General features: G+C 31.5%; 1 protein-coding gene across 3 annotated transcripts in view; it reads left to right on the top strand.

Moving 5' to 3' along the window:
- ZNF804A (zinc finger protein 804A) overlaps positions 1 to 14,306 on the top strand; it is a 283,463-nt gene that overhangs the window by 12,546 nt on the left and 256,611 nt on the right. The window contains exons 5-6 of one of the 3 annotated variants that reach the window (XR_013172081.1): positions 1,573 to 1,654; positions 1,830 to 2,010. The exons of 1 other annotated variant lie outside the window; for it this stretch is intronic. The gene's annotated coding sequence lies outside the window, so the exon portion shown is untranslated. Of the gene's footprint in view, positions 1 to 1,572; positions 1,655 to 1,829; positions 2,011 to 14,306 lie in introns of those variants that run through there. One more of the 3 variants, XR_013172082.1, reaches the window with a different exon arrangement.

The following is a 14,306-nucleotide window of genomic DNA, read 5'->3' on the forward strand; positions in this document are numbered from 1 at the left end:
ATTTTAAACATATATAGATTTATACATAATTACCACTGAAATGCTCAAAGATGGGCATATATAGGCAGGATTATTATAAGTATTAAATGACATAGGGGAAGTGTCTACTTCAGTGGCTGGCATATAGTCCACACTATTGTTATTTCTACCCTTGTCATGGATTTGTACCTTTCAGATAGAACCTGAGAGATGACAAATGAATAGTACAGTTAGTCCTTTAAAGAGTTGAATAAAAAGTAGATCAGAGAATTGATCATAATATTTAGCAACCATAGACTATGAGTAGATTACCTAGTTTTGTTTATGGAGGTAAAAGTCCGCTGGAGCAAAAATTCCAAAAGTAGATGATCATACTTACCACCTAGGCCTTCTTTAGGAAATGAAACACCCTGGACTTGACTTCATTGGTCCTAAATCTCAATATCTTTAGGTAGGGTTCAGGAATCTAGGTTTCCTAAAAGTCCCCAGATGACTCTCACTGTTCTAGGATGAAATGCATGTGGCCTGGAACATTTGAAAGTCACACATTCATATGTAGTGTGAGAGATGAGGGCTTGTTCTCATCCTTTCTTAAGTTTACTGCCCAACACTCCCTAGCACCAAGAAAAAAAAGATCCTTTAGGGAGCTCACAGCAATATATTTGTTTTCTAAAAAAAAATTTGAAACTAGGGAAAATTACCTGAAATATGCTTAAAATTATAAGCAGAAACAATTCTAGTTCTAGGTTCAGCTTCATGAACCAATTTAGTTAACTTGGCCAATTTCCTTTCAACATGCTTTGTGTATATTAGCTCATGCATAAATTAGGGATAATATGCATTTCATAGTATTTAATACTTTTTGGCACGTTATCCTCTTATCATTGTGTTGAACAACACATCAACAAACTACGCATATATAATTATATAGAGATGATTAATGAAAATTGGCATTATTGACAATTTATTTACTTATCAGTAGGGTGTTCAACAAAAATATTTTCAAGTTTCTTTTCTTTTTATAGGTAACAGAACAGAAACAACTTAATTACCTTAATTTACCTTAAATTAATCAGTGTATTTCACATACATTATGCTACACCAAGATAGAAAAATATTAGTTAATAAAAGAAGGCAAGATTTTTAGCAAAATTCAGAAATTAAAATATTTTCTAGTACTTTCAGTTCACTCTGTGATTCCCCCCACCTTTTTAATACCTGTTTTATGCAATCTTCTACTTACTATTAAAAATAATAAATGTTCTCACATCAAAGCAGGCAATTGTAATTATTTGCAGTGAGTATAGCTGGACGTGCACCATCATTTTCCAGGATACTTTATTGGGTTTTCCATTTATAGGAATAAAAGAAGAGAAGTTGTCCATTTTCTAGTCATTGAGCTTTGCAGCACACATTTCTAGGTTTGGCTTTCAGGTTTAGGCAGTTCATATGTATAGGTTATCCTACCAACTTTCTCAGATTATTTTCAAGGAGAGTACAAGAAAATGAAAGGATCTGAACTTTTAATATATTTTTTGGTAAGCTGCTGGTACTTCTAAATTTATTCTCTCCTAATTGCTGGCTGTGCTGCAGAGGAGTGAAAGAAGGTGGAGGAGAAAAGAACCCAGTGATGTGTGAAGGAAGTAATCAGGACAGAGCCTTTGAGCAGACTTTGGTGAGATTTGTAAAGCGTATTCCTATTCTTTCCTCTCCTCACTAGTTTGGTCCAAGAGTAAGCTTTATATGTATATGTATAAAATCTTCTGATCAAGATAAAAGCTGTTAATGTATTTTCAAGCTTCAATTAAAAAAATACACATTTTAAAATGCTTTTATTTGTTCTCTTCAAGGTTACTATATGGTCTAGAATGCTGCCAGAGGTTTTGGATAGAATAGGAACATTTTCAAGGATTAATGATGTTGTTATGCTGAGAAATATTATAGTAGCTTTTTGAAATAAAAAATAAAGGATACATAATTCATTGTAATTTTAAAAGCTACGAACTATGTGGTTAAAAATAAAATTGAAGGTAAAGATCCTTAAGTGTGAGGGTTCAATTTCTTTTAAGTTTGTATTTTACATAGACCAGTTTGCTTAATACAAAAAGCATGATTTTAATTAAGAAGGTACCATTATCATCTGCATTTTATAAAAGAGGAACTGAAGAGAACTTAAGTATCTTGCCAAAGGCTGTAAAAGCTTATGAGTGGCTCAACCTAATTCTAGTTTAGGTTGTATTTTAGTCACAAGCACAATAAATTGTACCCTTTTATATTAGTCCTTAGAGTAGCATACACACTTTTGTATTGCAAATAAATAACTTTAGCAGAGGTCAATAAAATATACAGTTCAAATTTGAAATCATATTTGCAAAACACATATCCTGGAGTCTTCCATTTAAAAGCAATTTCTAATTATATATATGTATAATAATATAAATATATCAAATTATAAACCAAATATATATGTCCAAAAATTAGTGTATAAGTATCCCCCAAAAAGTGTATATTGTATATTATGTAATATATGTCTATCAGAGAATCACAGTAAATCTTTGTTCACTTAAATTAAAAATATAAATTGTTGAAGACAGTTTGCATAGAAACATTTGGAAAATAAAGAATAATCAAATATAATGATAACATGTCAAGCTATTGCCTATAAATCTCTCCGATCTGTTTTGTGTGCCACATATTGCATTATAATTCATTAATTTTCTTTAATACAAATTAAAAGGAACAATTAGTATGACAGAGACCTATACAAATATAAGCAAAATATGCTGCTTGATTTTCTGCTAAAAAATTGCTAGTTCTGTAACTTGATTCACAAAATGGAGAAAGCTGTAAGCAATAATTTTTACCAGGAAGATGAACAATATGAAAATGAGGTTGTGTTTTTACCATAGACGAGCAAAGTGAATTCATTTTTAGTTTAGCAATTATCTCTCATTAAAATAGGCTTATTCATTTATTCATCAAATGCGAATTAAGCAGAGAAATAACATGATCTGACAATTCTCCTTTACTTCTCTAATTGCTTAGTCATCAGGGAGTAGAAGAGGGGAAGGCAGCATGGCTGGCTGGCTGGATCACACTTATTTCATTTGCTTGAGCCTGTTGAAAGTCCTCTCAAGGAGAGTCTAATGTTGTAATAAGTGGAGAGGCACAGAAAAGGAGGCGATTGCAAGTGACAAACAAGAAAATAAAAAATAAAATCTGATACAATAAACATTCTATAGAAAAGTGTTACAATTAACTATTGGTAGGATAAAAAGTGTAGTAAGTTCTTGATCAATTTCATTAGTCATAAACATGAACATCCTACCAATATTTTTTAATAATTTTAGTATCCAAGGTGAAGGGTCGACTGTTATCTTCAATCACAGTAAATATTTAACAGGAAGATGGCTGTGATTTACTTTCAAATTGACAGTTTTAGATTTTTAATTGATTTTTTTATGTCTTTCATTTGCTGTCAACAAGAATAATTGATGATAATTAGGTACATGGACAGATAGAAAATAACAGGGCTAGATATATAGAAAGAAACAGACAAAGACAGGCATTCATTTCTATCCATTTAGAAACTTCAGCAAATTAGAAAAAAAAATATTATATATACATGAAATACTCTTGAAAGTTTGGCATATATTCCCCAAACCTTTTTCTATATCTAATTTTTGTACAAAAGCATTTAGAAAAGCTATTTTTGAGATAAGATAGATTGTACTGTTTTTATCAACACTGGCAGATAAATATTTTGAATAGTTAGGTATTTAGGTTTGAGATTTAGGAACCATAACAATTTTCATTACAAATTATTTCCCATTATCAGCAGTTATGCTAATTAATACATATGTTCATATATTTATATTGCATTTTTGCATACACCTATACATCCATATTTCTAGATTAAAAAACTTACAGTGGAAATAGCATTGAATTTAGATTTTGGAATGTAGTTTCTAATTGTTCCTGGATAATTAGCTATATGGTATCTGAGAAATTACATAACTGCTCTGGGATACCTATATTCCTTCGTTTATTTATCCTTGTAACAAATATTTATTGATTACCTGTATGTGTCAGACACTGTACTAGCCTCTTTTAACTCAGTGGAAGGCCAGAAAGATTGAAATGTTTTCTTACATAATTTATTGTATAGTGAAGTAGTCTCCAATGTGGAGTGCACACACAATGAAAAGTGGGCAGTATAATTTTATTAAGAGCCAGTAGAAATATTAAAAATATTCTTAATATTCATGTTCATCTCATTTTAAAAATATTCTTGTAATCTTTTATAATGGATAGAAATACCTTTGTGTATTGAGATAGTTACTCGAAAGTTTCTTTGTTGATAGAATTGTGATAAATTCAGAAAACAGGAATGGTAGATGAAAAAGAGTGGCTGCAATGAAAAATCTCATGGCCAAAGATGGTGTAATTTTTAAATATGGCCTGAAATTTCTGTGGGCTTGGAAATTTTGAAACTTCACATATTTCATGACCCATGTGATTTTGTAGTGTGACATTAATTTAGTCATAGCATGTTTGGCACATTTTCAAGCATTGTATTTGCATTAATATGTTTTGTCCTCATAGCGACCCTATTCAAAAGGTACTCTAATTGTACCTAACTAGTAAGTACTATTCAAATTCAGGTAATCTGCCTCCAGAACCAGAGGTTATATCTACCAAGCTAGTCTGTCTCTCATATGTTTAGTTCACTGAGAGGTGCAATGATAACTGCAGATCTGGAAGTAAGTATGATATTAATAGCTTTAATTTATTTTTCATTATTTGCAGCCTTATATTGTGTCAAGAAATAGGCAGTCTTTCTTTTCCTGATGAGATACACCTTGCCCCATGGTATTAATTTATAGTTTTCTGGTTGTTTTTTTTAAAAATGCTATTTGAGTAATCATCAAAGCTTGAATCAGTCTGAACGTTGACAATGCACTGAGTGCTGCATTAGGCCCTGACAAACAGCGCTTATTAGGACAAATTCTCTGTGCTAGTAGGATTCTCAACTTCAAACTATTATTTCAACTTTTTATGCCAATTTCAATAATCCATTGATTTTGTTAATTAAGTTTCATGACATTTTTAAAAGGAATTGATAGGCTTTGTTCCAAAATATTGTATTTAAATGAAATATAAGGAAGTGTTCTAGGTGAGGTAAATCATATGGTATATTCATTTATTCAAAAATATTTATTAAGTACCTGGTATATTAACACCTACATAGGTTAAGTGCTAAGAGAGTAATAGTGTGCAGAAACTAACAAGTCCCTTACTTTCACGAAGCTTGTGGCCTAGCAGGGAGGCTCCTATGAATAGTTAAGTGTTTCATTGCAAACTATGTTAAGTGCCATGAAGGAATGGTACAAGTAGCAGGAAAACACATACAAAGATCTAATATGGGATATAAAGAAGACTGGGTAAATAAGTAGGCAGAGGGGGCAGAAGGTGGCAGCTATACAAAGTGATCAGTATGGATGCATGCCCTCTAATCAGAGAAAGTCCAGCATCTTCAAGGTACTGAAGGAAAACCATCATGACTGGAGGTTTTAAAGGCAGACAGTTGGTGGAGATGAAACCAGAGCAGTGCATAGGTTCAGGAAATGCATAATTTGAATTCCTTATGTAGGTGTACTAACAGATGTTCTAATTTCATGTTGAAAATACCAATGCAGGTCAGCGTGAGAAAGAATGGAGGTGGTGTGTGTGTATAATGGATGCAGACTTGCCAGCTTATGGTCAATTGTAGTACACCAAATCAGCAATGGCTTGGACTAAAAAAGTGTAATGTATTTTGAGAGATATGTACAGATTTAAAACGTGTTTAGTACACAAAAATCAACAGAATGTACAATAGATGATGTGTGGGGACTGAAGAGAAAGCTTGTGCCATGAGCGACTCCCAAATGTCTCTTGCATGGTATTGTACATGTGTAAGTGCCATTCACTGACACAAACATGGAATCATAGGTTTGATGAGTAGTGATGTGAATATTCAGGAAATGTTTTTTCGAACATGCTGAACATCAAGTGTTTTTCACAAATAGTTCAGTCACATAGTTAGATGGATTTAGAGGTCATAGACAAGGTTTGGGTTAAGAGATGTATTTTTAAAGTCAAATATCACGCTTGCCTTCTTCCAGTTTCATGTGTTTTCCCATAAGGACAAGGCCTGAGATTTAGAAAGAAGTCATAATGAGCACTGCTGGACAATCTCTGGACACAAATCTAGACTTTAATTCCTTAATGAAATATTTCTACTATGATTATAAGATTGCAGTAAAAAAGATATGTCTTTGCCTAGAAATTTTTCTTTCACTTTCAAGTTGATGCTCTTTTCAGTTAATTCCTACATTTAATACTTCTGATTAATTTTTATTTTAATTTTGAAGGGAGGAAACTTTGGTATCTGTCCATGCAATTATTTCCTACTGTATCAATATAGATGACTAGTGAAATTAAAAAAAACAAATGATTTTGGGTGGGGGGTGTTTTTCATGTCTTTGATATTAATTTAAATGTACAAGGATAAAACAAAAACACTGGAAATGAATGAACTAATTATTTTGTAGAAAATTTGTACATGTGTTTTAAGATCAATGAACAGTGTATCAATTTTTTTATTCGCTATAACCCAATTTAAATAAACAAGTAAACAAGAAAGCAAACCAAGGAAAGAAAATAATCTAGGACTGGGAAACAGGTTCTACACCAAGTCTTAAGTGAGTCGAATGCCATTATACTACTGCCTATAAGGTAAATTACAAAGTTGCTTATGAAGAAGTAGTGCCCACATGACAAATATGTAAACTGAATTGAGAAACCAGGCTTATAAAACAATCTGTCACCTCTATCAACAGTGGAACTTCATAAAACAAAAAGCCATATGCTACTAGGCAGACAAGACCATTCTTTTTATTTGCTCAAAAATTGAGCAGTGGCTATTTGAGCAGCAATTATTTTGTAGTGTACTATTCTTTATTCAAGTCATGGAAGAGGTGACCAAAAGTGTTAGAACATTACCAGCTGTTCCTTAATTGAACTGCACAAGAACAGCGACTATATGAGTGCTCCCTCTCAAAATAAAAAAGCAACTGAATGTTAATATTTATGAATAATTACAGAATTAAATGTTGGGAAATGAGAAGTAAATTTTCTGAAAATAAAAACTTGACATGAAATAGAAACAAATGTGCATTTAAAGTTTTCAAAAAGAAAAATAAAACTCTCAGATATAAAATAAATAAATATGTCTTATTTATATATCATTTATTTTGTATAAGCCTGTCATAGTTAACAGGATTTGGAAATAATAGTTAACCATATAAGTCCAGAAATTATCAGACTTCTCACATATTTTGAGAAGAATTTGTGCCATTTTTCTAACTGCACAAATTTTAAACAAGGAGATCTCTAAGTTTTCATAACTGCTGTTCCAGTAAACATTTGTTTCATTATGCTTTAATATATTGCTTACGATCAGAGTAATGATCATCAAAGCCATGCCAAGTTTTCATAAGTGACAGAGGCAGATTATCACAAAAATACATATTTAAGATGCTACTCAACCCAGCATTTAACATCAATGGAAGTCTTTATATTCAAAATATGATTGTTATTACACTGTCCAAGATCTTAAACAAAAATAACCAGTCATAAACACATATTCACACAAAGACACACACACACACATATCTCTACATGCAATATTTGGCACCTGTCAATAGCAAGATTATAAATGAAGTTGTCTTGGGGATAAGTTAAATGCAAATCATCTTTGCTCAGATTGCAGCATTCTATTAGACGCTGAAATTTGAGTGGAGAATCTGATTTTAAGAGGAAAGCATGATCAGGAGACTCTTATGGAATAGTATCAATTCAGCAATACTTTTATTTTTACAATCAGTCAAATGGACTAATAAACTCTGATTATGTCTGGCTACTCCAAAAGTCTTACAAGTGTCCCAGGATTTCCCATACTTGATTGACAAATGTAGTTAAAATAAGGGTGCCCCACTGATCCATTTGAAATATCCATTAGATTAAAGCAGAATTGGCCACCATTTTATTCAGCTGCTCTTTCATGTAATATTGATTGAAAACACTAAAATAAATCTATAAACTAGATGTAAAAGTAATACTTCTAGCCTTCTGTGTCTCCCATTATTATGTGCATGCATGTCTGTATATGAGAGGTGCGATAAATTCTGTATCCTATTATGTTTTCCAAACACCAGCAGTGGTCATGTAAAAAGGTGAGTTCATGTGCCAACTTGGGATCGGTTATGATTTGGAGAAGACTCACATTTTCATATATTTTTGAATTATTAATAACAGAGGTTCCCAGTCGTAAGTAGTAAATGGGATTCAGTCCTTAGTATTTTGACTTCTTCAGTACTCTAGTATGTTTTCATCCTTCTCAGAGGAACCACCGCACCTTTCTCTTCCTAAACTTCTATATTCCTTTTTCACGTTTGGTTTCGTTATGTAACATTCTTGGTAAAAAACAAGTATCATTTATAGTTGAATTCTGAATAATATCAGCATTTATAACTCAAAATCATAGCAGCTGATTTGATTAGTGATCTGTAATACTGCATTGTAGAATGAATTTTGAACCATCTACCACTTGGGCGGATGGAGGGGGAGAGAGCTAACTGCTTCTGTGTATTGGGTTCCAGTAATATTACCTATAGCATTAAGTGATTGTTTCATCTGACAGGAATATTCTTTTACTGCTTTCTTATCATGAAAATAAGCAAGATATTTTTATTATACTGAAAAAGATTTCCTGATATTAACAACTCAATCTTTCAGAATTATGCATGAATCTTTTAATTTAAAGGAATCTAAATGAAAATATGAAGGATAGGTTGGTAGGGGTGGGAGAATGGAAATAATAAAAAAATGCTTTTTATTCCTCTACTAAACATGAATTCCAGTAGAACAATGTGAGGGATATAATTTTAAAGTTTGCATCAAAATCTATAAAAATTTTAGTCATTAGGTTATAAAAAAGAAATCATTCCATATTTAATTGTTGCTTACCTATGTATATTTTCTGTAAAATTCATATGTGTTAAACTTCACTGGAAAATTATAGTCAGCTGGAAACTTTAAAATTATTATATACTTTAATATTTAGCATAATTTGATAAAGGAAAAGGTATTATCTAGATATTTATTACCAAAATAATCTTAAGAAATGACTTTGTGTTTTTCATTACATAAAGATTAATGTAGTATAAATAAATTTTCATTTAGAATGAAAAATGAAAAAGATATGTGGATAGATGGAGAGATAGGAAGATAAAATTTGAACTGAACAGCTTTTCATAAATCTTGTTTCAAGGTACTTTAGATTTTAGGTAAAGGGTTGAGTGGAATTAATTTATTTATTTTATTATTTTTATTACCAGTTTATCAATCAGTATTTTTAAAATTTATTTTTGAGCATTTTACCATTCACATTCTTAAGAGAGATGAATTTAAACAAACAAACACATAAACAAAAAACAACTAAAGACAATTTATTGAAATTTCATTCAACTAAGCATTAACAGACAGCCTAACAGTTGGATTTCTTAATATATAATACTTGGAGGAAAGGGTGATTTTCCAGTTTTTCTTTATAATGGCCTAATTTAGGTTATAGTGATCAAGTTGTATTTTGCAGTAAACTTGAGTGGTGTATTTCTTCTATTGCAGAATGGAATAATAATGTTCCCTTAATAAGTTTTCACATGCCATTTTTCTTTTTAAAGATCTAATAAAGATTGTATAAAACTATTAAGACAATTTGCTGTTCTGGAATCTTTGAAATTATTTTTGTATAAATTAATACCTTCTAGAAGTTAAAATCCATATTTTTATTAAAATTTAATAAGCTTGTACAATTATTTTTTCTTAGTCATATAAAGTGATATGTAATTTTTACTATAAATAATGATTGCTTCATCTGAATTACATGGAACTGGAATACCTGCAATGTTCAGAATACATGTTCAGCAAATAAGAAGTGATTATGTTTATAGATTCATGCTGTATACTTGAAAGATTTTTGTAATGGTCTCAAATCTTGAAATGATGTCTCCATGACTAAAAATGAGAGTATAGCTTTTGGACTCTGAGTCTGGTTAAGAAAAGGTTGTGTTTTAAACAAATGTACAGTATACAGTAACTGTATTATTTACACAACTAGGTACCTTAAATATTTTGACAGAATCAACTTATAAATACTAATTGTGAATTATTTCTTTTCTTTCAAAGTGGTCATTTATACAAATCGGCTGTTCAGTGCTGTACAAACTAAAGCAGCAAAAAATTATGCATGAAAACCATGTGGACTATCATATATGAATATTATGTAACATCAGAAAGGAAAAACTAACACTCATTAACTATAATTGCAGACTTCTTTCCTCATGCAAATAACAAATAGAATAAAATCATAGTATCATGTGGAACTCTAAATTAAAGTTAATCTGAATCTCTAATTTAGCCCCAACTGCAAAGGATAAACACACGTTTCTATTCTAAAACAAAACACATGTTTTAAGATGGTGCTTAAATCTAGTCTAGTTTGGAATCTAGCTATGTAGTCTGGAATCATGCCAATAGCAGAGAAGGTTAAAGAGAAAATTCATTAATTATGCTCTGTTTGCCATTTTATTGTCAGTTTTCATCATTAAGGTTATCTATCTTGGCTGCTGTCATTACTACACAAGAGTAAATCAGAACACAATTGAATTAACCAGTATATTAAAATTTCATATTTGAGCCTTTTCCAGAAAGAATATGTTAACTTATTGATATCTAGAATGAAGATGAATTTACATTTTATTATAACTACCCGATTCTGTATTTAATTTTCAGCTGAGAAGCTGCATTGATATGCAAAAAATTTTGTCATTTAAATACTTTGCATTTTCAATGAAATCTTTCACATTTGTTTTCCATTCTATCCTAACTTATTTGACAGAGTTTGTATCTTTCAGTTAATGCTCTACTTCAGTTTCTATACTGAATCTGTCTTATTGTTAGTGTGAGCTTGACATCTCTTGGATACTATTGAATGAAGAAGCAAATACACCATGTCTTCATACATGTAGGGCAAACATGCTATTTATGTAATTTGTCTTAAGTGTTTTGATTTCAAAATCTGTTCTGATTAAGTATCCTTTAAATTGTGTGGGTAGCCAAGAGAGATCAGGAAAGGTTTGTACAATGAAGCTCTCCAACTTAATGTCTCAGAGAGATCAAGAACCAAAGTCTTGCAAACTACCAGTCTAGGGCTTCTTAATTTATTACACTGATGTGTTAGTGAAGTGACCTTCAACTTCATAGTAGAGTTTAGAGGCTAAATTAAAGTGAAGAAAGGAGAACTGGTTCACTCAATATTTATTTGACATACAGGTCCTGTCACAGTCTGTGGGAACAGAATGATGAGCACAAATAGCTCCTGTCCCTTTGCCTTGGAATAATGATCTGCTGAGTTAGATAAGCAGTAGTCTAAATAATTACAGAAACAAATCTAGAATTGCCATTGTTATAAGAGCACCAGTACAAAATAACTATCTGCTCGAAGAGCCTATGTTAGGATTTCTTATAGCAGGGTGTCAGAGAAATCATACAATTCTCTTCATGATACACTTTAAATAGTAGCAAAAAAGTAAGTTGACTGGTTATTAAATGGGGTGAAGGATTGAGGGGTGAGGCATCATTGAAAGTGCCATATCAGGAAGAGAGCATGATTTATTTTAGAAACTGGAAGATATGTTTGGCTTAAGCAAATAAAGACAGAGACTTCTTTAAAATATCACACACATGCAAAACAAAAAAACAAACAAGATTAAGAACTAGATATGAGGTGCACGTGTGGTTCAGTGGTAGAATGTTCGCCTGCCATGCAGGAGACCTGGGTTCGATTTCCCAGCCTATGCACTCCACATCCCCACCACCAAAAAAAAAAGAACTGGATATACTAGATATGCAAAACCATTTACATATGAACACATGGCATTATACTTCTCCCCCAAAATATTGTGATCAATAAGGTCATTTTTGAGTGGTTATGAGCATGTTTATGAAAGGATTATATTTGTCTGTTTTGAAGGTCACTGCCTACAGAATGAAGGACAGATTAGAATACAGCCAAAGCGTATGTGGGTTGTCCATTACTCAGTTCAGGTTTCCAGTAGTTTGAACTAGAGTAGAGGCGTTCGAGATGGAGAGAACATCAGGAATTCAAGGGGGATATTAACAGTTACCAGGACTTGGGGAATGATTGAAGTAGAGTTGGAAAAGATGTAGAAGATGATTTTATAGCTGGTTTTTAAAACTATGCAGGTATTGGTGCCTGTGACTGAGATAGTCAAAACTGGAAGTCAGCTAGCTTGGGGGTTACTGATGCTACAAACATTTTGAGTTCTAACAAGTTGATGACTTTGTTTATTTGATTGATCATTTGTTTTTAGCATAGTGTCTGAAAATGGTAAAAGCATGGAATTTACAGAAAGGCCAGAGAAAGCTGACAAATCCTTGACTTCATCATATATGGTGATATTTCCATTTACCTACTTCCTTTAGCTTTTGAAAAAAAGGACTGCTTTTACTTCTAAAAAAGACAGGTGGATTAAAGGAGTCTAGATATATATAACTGAGTGGATTAAATGTACTGATACATTAAATTAAATAGTAACTTTCAAATATTTTGTTTTTGTTCAAAAAGTGAAACAAAATGCTCTAAAACAGTAACAAGTAAGTATTGATATATAGTTAGAATGTGTTAATATCACCTTTTTTGTCAGTGGAGTACTGAATTACTTTAAATCATTTAAGAAAAATAATTCAGGTTGCATGTTAAAATAATTTAAAAAATAGTGTACTGTCAATAGTTTCAAACAAGCATAGGAAAGAAAAACACACAAGTACACATTTAAATACATATACGAACACACATATATGTTTCCATAAACCTATATATTATTTTTAAATTATTAATTCAACAGAAGGCAAGGAAAAGCATGAATCAAATATAAAACATATATGAACACTGAATAATATGGTAGACATGTCCAAATGTATTTGTAAACTCATTAATTGTAAAATGAAACTCATAAATGATGTCATTGATGACCAGTTTTAATTTTAAAAACTGCATGATTATTATAGCCACACTTAAAGTGATTAGAAAAGTTGAAAATAAGGAATTGAAAAAATATATTAGCAGACATACCAATGATTATATATATTAATAACAGAAAAATAGTGCTTAAGGCAAATTTACTAATGCTAAAAGTAACAAAGTACTAAAATAATGAATCTAATCATCTAACAACATTGTCATATACATATATATATATATCTGTCAGAATTAAAGATGAGATTGATGAACCTATCACTAAGTTTTTAACGCACTTCTGTCAGAAATTGGTATAAAAACAATAAAAAAAAGATAAGAATATAAAAAATGAGAAGAATCAATTTTAAGATTCCCCTAGTAGGTATATTAAATAATTAAACAGGAAATATTTGTTCTTGTAAAACAAACATGGAAAAAATTACAGTTATCAATAATTATAAATATTAATTAAAGAAAATATCAATATTTTTTAAAAACTTGTATCATATGCCGAAGCCAAACTTTTCAAGATTTGGAAGATGGACATCCAGTTAGAAATCCTATTTTCAAAATCCTCTTGGTCAAATTAATCTTATGTAGAATTGATGGTGAAGTATCACAGGATATCTGTTGAATACTTGTTCTCAATCTTCTTCATGAAAAAGATTCCTTTGCACAAGTAAGATATTCCTGCGATCTGCTTCTGTTGGTTGTGAGAACACAATTCAAACTTTTTTTACAACTTATATCAAGTTCATAACAACATTTGATGACCACCCTTCAGGAAACTGACAGTGACCTCAGTATAGGATTGCCCAATGGCTGCTTTTGAAGGTCTGTCTGAAGAGAAGTAGTCTGCCCTGTATGGCCCAAACTGGGGTTCACGGGAAAGAGCTAATGATGTTAACATATTTTCCTTAACATAATATTTAGACTGAAAAACTATGAAAATTAATTATTGCCATTAAAAATAAAAATGTATCTTGATATTCTCACAAGCAGTGTGGGCAACCAAAGCTATAGGCTGAGTCCCCAATCCTGGGGTTTGTTCAAATGAAACTTAACCCCACAAAGGATAGGTCAAGCCTACTCAAAATTAGGCCTAAGAGTCACCCCCAAGAGACCTCTTCTGCTGCTCAGATGTGGCCTCTCTCTCCAGCCAACACAACAAGCAGACTCA

Source organism: Tamandua tetradactyla, chromosome 3, assembly GCF_023851605.1.
Source record: "Tamandua tetradactyla isolate mTamTet1 chromosome 3, mTamTet1.pri, whole genome shotgun sequence".
Classification (NCBI taxonomy): domain Eukaryota; kingdom Metazoa; phylum Chordata; class Mammalia; order Pilosa; family Myrmecophagidae; genus Tamandua; species Tamandua tetradactyla.